Here is a 6000-nt window from a genome sequence, read left to right as displayed (position 1 = left end):
CTCGGAAGGAGCGGAGATCCATTTTCCTCCCGGCCGTGAGGGAGCTTTGCCGGGACCCCGCTACCGCGAGGGGGCGCCCTCCGCCCGCTGCGGCGCGGGAGCGTTCCGGCTGTGCCGGAGGGCGAGGCCTGGAAATGTGGGAACAGCTCATGGAGCTGAGCGCAGGGATGGCAAACAAGGGCTTCCTCGGGCACTGGAGGCCTTGTCATCCTGGCCTGGATCATCAGTGGTGTGGCCAGCAGGAGCAGGGCAGTGACCTCCCCCTGTGCTGGGCACTGCTGAGGCCACAGCTCCAATCCTGTGCTCAGTTCTGGGCCCCTCACTGCAAGAAAGACATTGAGGGGCTGGAGCGTGTCCAGAGAAGGCAACGGAGCTGGGGAAGGGTCTGGGGCACAAGTGCTGTGAGGAGCAGCTGAGGGAGCTGGGGGTGTTCAGCCTGGAGAAAAGGAGGTTCAGGGGGGACCTCATCACTCCACAGCTGCCTGATGGGAGGGGGTGGCCAGGTGGGGTCAGCCTCTTCTCCTGGGTAGTAAGTGACAGGATGAGAGGAAATGGTCTCAAGTTGCACCAAGGGTGGCTTATACTGGATATTATGGAGAATTTCCTCCTTTAAAGGGTGGCCAGGCATTGGAAGAGGCTGCCCAGAGAAATGGTGCAATCACCATCTCTGGAAGTGTTCAGAAAATATGTGGCTGCAGCACTTGGGAGCATGGTTTAGTGGTGAACACAGTGGTGTAAGGTTAACAGTTGTCATCTATGATCTTACAGGCTTTTCCCAACCTCAAACATCCTACAATTCTGTTATTTCAACAGAGAATTACAGAAAAACTCTACATTTTACCTTCCGAATCTACACCTTGGCTTAAAACACATTGTCTTTAGCCCATTGCGTTCTGTGGAACACACTAGGTTTATGTGGCTGCATTACAGTAATTAAACTTGGTAAGAAGTTGTAACGGCATGTTGTACCCATGATGTGCTATGCCAGAGATGTGTCTGCATGCACCAAGGGCATTTTAAGATGGGAAAAACCCTCAGATGATCTGACAAAGTTTTGGGTTTTTTTGCTGAAGCCAAAGCACTCCCTTGGTGCTGAGGAGATTCTCATTGATTTTCATGATCATACCCAATGAGAGATTTATAGATGGATCATTTTTATAAAATCTCTTTTTCTGGGAATGAATTGCAGTTGCTAGAATGAATTCCATCTCTCTTCTGTAATGTCTTTGGAAATGACACTATCATGTTCACTGCCCCAACAGAAACACTGTAATGAATGTTATGTAAAAGCAGTTGTACATACAAGATTATCAAAAAATCTAGAAGACAATTACCCAGCTGCTTTTAAGAGGGAACACTGGCTAAACATGCTCAGCCTGTCACTTTTTTTTCTGGGAGGTGCTAAACACGCACAGGTCACCAGCTCTCTTCAAGCCAGACCTGAAGATAAAATCTACTGACCTTAGTCAATATTTATTAAGCCTCATTAGTATTTTTAAACATTCAGGCTTTTGTATTTCATTCAAATACATGTATTTACGTCAAACAGTTTTAGAGACAATTTTGTTGTTTTTTTTTTTTTTTTGCCTTCATCTAGTAGTTACAGCTAACCAAAGCCAGCTGGGTAGGCTCAGCTACCTGGTCCTTTGATTTGGGTTATTTTTCTACACAAGGAAAATAGAGTGTGGCTAGATCAAAGCTGGAGTTCAGATGTATATGTACAGTCTTGGCAGCCACCCTGAATTTATCTCACTCTAACTCAAATCAAAATCTGGTTTGTGATTTCCAAATAGCAGAATGCCTTGTTCTTTCTTTTGGTTAAGTTCTTACTGACTTGTAAGGAAACAGGAAAAGGTGTGACAGTTCCAGATGGGTCAAAACACAAGTACATGTTTGACTACAAATTTAGGAAGTTCTTTTTCTAAAGTATGCATTGTCAAAGATATTGTACTATTTAACGCTCCAGGAAACACAATGGCCTTTTCATAATAATCAGAGCTATTTGAAAAAGTCTTTAGCTCACTGTTAATGCAATGGAGATAACAGGAGTTCCCTCCTTAGCATCCTGAGTGAATTAAACAACCACTGATTTGTACATAGTGGTTATAGAATCAGAAGGTGTCTTGGAAGTGGTCACTGTAACTCGAGACATTTGACATGACTGCTGAAGTTATGGCTGATATCACTGGTTTGTAGGGCTGGGAAATGCTGACAAGGGGTTTCATGGTGTAAGCGGGCTGAGTGATAGTGGACTAAGAGATATTGATGGATCAAGAGTTGCTGGGGAGCAGGGGACATGAAAATATGTGAGCCACACAGAGATCCCATACAAAAGCAATGTAAACAAAAGAAACAGGGCACACAATAAAAAGAACAGTTTTCATAAAATAGTGACTTGGTAATAAAGTCGCGTGAGTGATTCCTGTAAAGAAGTCTAACCATTCTTCTTCTTCTTTCACAGATGTAATGCCAGTTTTCTGGCACAGGATATTTCATTTATCATACCCAAACAGCATGAAAAAACAACAATGATAACATCCTGTTACACCATGGTTGTTCAGTCCTGGACACACTCTCTTGGCCTGTGTATTTCCTGTGGAAAGACCTAACTTGTAGCTTGTAGGACTGAAGACCAGGTAAGAAAAAGTTGTAAGAAAAAGACCAAATAAAATTTTGGTCAATGCTATGATCAGCACACTTATTACTACCTTACGCTGCTATGAAGGATATAAAAATCTGAAACATGGAGCACACTTTATCATAAAACACCTAAGCTTTCAGATAAGTGCATATATTTTTAAACCTTCTCCTCCCCGCAAAAGAATATTTCCTGTCTCATAAACTCATACTGCAACATAACAATTTACTAAGGTTGCTTATATATTAAGACTATCAGACACAGAGAATTCTGTGATCAATCTTAGTCCTAAAATATCCAAGTCCTCTGATGGAATCATAATAGGAATAGGAATGACTAAAATGACCTGGTTACACTTCTTGGTGAAAAATGTTTAGGAAAGCACTCCAACATGTGAAGCTAAGTGGGTACAATAATTTCATGACTATAAGGTGCACCCTTTTGACTAAAATTTTCCCCGAACCCGGAAGTGCGCCTTATAGTCCGGTGCGCCTTATCTGATGGACAAAGTTGCGACATTTGCAACCCTGGAAGTGTGAGTTGTGAGCCGTGGGGGGAGCCGGCATTGCCCTGGCAGCCGGCTGGAGGCGGGCCTGGGGTCCCGCGGCACCGCCCCGTTTGGGTCCAGGCGGGCCCCGGGGCCCACAGCCCCACCCCTGTCGGGTCCTGGCGGGCCCAGGGGCCCATGGCTGCTGGGTTGAGGCGGGGCCTTGGCCAGCAAACGTGCGGGGGGAGCTGGGGGCGGAGCCTCGCTGCAAAAAAAATGTGCCCTATAGTCCTTATATGATCTACAAAGTTGCGAATTTTGCCGACTCGCGGGGGGGCGGTGCGCCTTAGAGTTCGGTGCGCCTTATGGTCATGAAATTACTGTACTTGATATTTTCCTAACCTGGCAACTAAGCTCTGCAAGTGTCTCAAATATCAATATTTCCTTACAGTCATATTGAAAACAAACAAACAAACAAACAAACAAACAAACAAACAAATGATTAACATTGCTTATTTTCTGTTAATTTTTGAGAACAACTAAACAATTTCCCTTGGAATGTATATTAAACCATAGGTTCAAAATGTGTTCCAACATCTTCACACAAGGTGAAAGTACAACTAAAGTAATGCTACAATCAAGGTGCAGCTTGCATCATTTACTCATTAGTAGGATGCCTTGCCAAGATTAAAACAGAGAGTGGAATGCAGCTCCACAGGTCTTGTTGACACCTGACCTCTTTAGCTTTTATTCTGCTTTTGCAAAACCTTCTCCTCTCTCCTTGCTTAAAGAAAGTGTTTAGGAACTGTTCTGAATAAAAACACAAACTCTTGAACTCCAGTATGTGTAAAAGAAGATATTTAACACCCCTCTCCCCTCCCTGACTAATATTATAAATACTTAATACTGAAAAAAATTGTTCTTGAAAAAAGATAATTATTTTTCTGAGAAGGAATTGATATGAGACATGAGCATATTATTTAAAATTTCTTCAAGCTAGAAATTTCAGTGAAATGGCTTGTGGATGTGTAGGGATTTTAGAGAAAAAAAAGAAGTAAAGCTGTTTACCTCTGCATTATTTATAGAGTATCTCTTCTCTACAGTATCTTTTAAAATGTAGAATAGTTTTATTTTACTCCATTCATATGTCTGGTATTACTTGTGCTTGTTGGATTGCCAAAAACTAAAAGGAAGAAAAAAAATTTGGTCTTAGTTTCACACTGAAGTTGATACTCAATGCCTGTTTTTCCTTGTGTAACACCTAATATGCTTCTACAGAATGCTTTTCTTCCAAGCATGGTTTAAAATGTCAAAAGGCATGTTTTTATTTCAAGAACAAAATCTATCCTAAGAATAAGTAACACTTCTTTCAATGTATATATGAATACAAAAATGATGAAGAATCAATAGATCAGGAAGAGAATGTAAGTCTTCAGAAGGGACCTGGCAGAATCCATGTTTCTGAGACAATAAATATTAAAACTGCTGAAATCACCCTTCATGATCACCTTCATTGCTGTATTCAGGTTTGGTCTCTCCAGTACAAGAACAACAATGGCATTTAGGAGGATGTTCAGCAATGGAGATGATCAGGGGTCTGCAGGGTATGACAGCCAAGGTGAAGCAGAGGGAAGCTGGATATGAAAAGGGGGATCTTTTGCAGTCTTCACTTTCCTGATGGCACACAGCATAAGGAGAAAGGCTGACAATCATGATTTGCAACAAGGGAATTTCTGAGTAGGGAAATGGATTAATTAATTAATTCATTAATTATTATCTGTTGTTTTGTGAGGATACTTAGACACTGGAACAAGAATGCAAAGAATTGTGAAATCTTCAGTCTTGGAGATATTCAAGTTTAACAGGCCAGGATCCTGAACAACCTGCTCAAGGGATCCCTTTCAACCCAAGCTATTCTGCAATCCTATGAATATCTTTGATATATCCTAGGGTCCCTACCTTAATAATATTGCATTGATGCAGCCCAAATCTGCAACAGGGTAAATCCAGACTGATGAAGTGCTGTGCATCTGGCTAAACTCTTTTCCAATTACACTAGTTGATTTAATTAAATAATTTCTTCTGCCTGGAATCCATGTTTTGTTTGTGGTGGATCATCGCAATGCTGCCTTAGACGATGTTACCTACAACTTTTTCACCAAGGTGTGAAGGAAAAGTGCCAGTGCCAGAAGGTGTAGAAACAGTAATGGAAAGATTGTCCCTACTCTTATTTTGGGAGTGGAAACAGGGTGAAATACTATCCTACCCTTAAACCTGTTTTAGTTGGGATCTGGTAAGTCTCTTTTCAGCCCTAGTCTGTATGTGAGTGGTAAGATTTTAAAGATGCACCACACAATGCAAAGTCTGGCATTCACATTCATGCAGGGAATTGTGGATTCTGGCCTTCACTACTCTAAGTTTAGTCTCAATTACTCTAACAATATCCCATCACAGACAAGCAAGTAGACTGAAATGAATACTACACAGTCTTAAAGAAAGATCTCAGACTAAGTAGTTTTGCAATTAAATTTACACAGATTTTATTTTTCATGTAATAGGAAGGCTGATTGCAGTGTCATAGGGTATTCTGATTTTTAAAAAAATGGGATCAGTGTAGTAAAAAATACTATTTTGTTTGTGATTTTATTTTTAAAGCTAAAATCCCAAACTATTCTGTATAGTCCAAAGAACAGAAGATGCCTGTTACAGAGGACATACTGTATCCTGCAGATGCAGAGTCAGAGATATTAAATGGTATTCCAGAAAACCACTGTGAGAACACAATTCTTTTAAGAGAAAGAAATCTGCAAGAGGGTTGAAGAACATTTTCTTTTCTTTCAGAGACAGAGAGTTTTGGTTTAAAAAAAAAAAAGGC

This window comes from Catharus ustulatus, chromosome 2 (genome assembly GCF_009819885.2).
Source record: "Catharus ustulatus isolate bCatUst1 chromosome 2, bCatUst1.pri.v2, whole genome shotgun sequence".
NCBI lineage: Eukaryota > Metazoa > Chordata > Aves > Passeriformes > Turdidae > Catharus > Catharus ustulatus.
The sequence above is the reverse complement of the archived record's forward strand: the minus strand, read 5'-3'. Positions refer to the sequence as shown.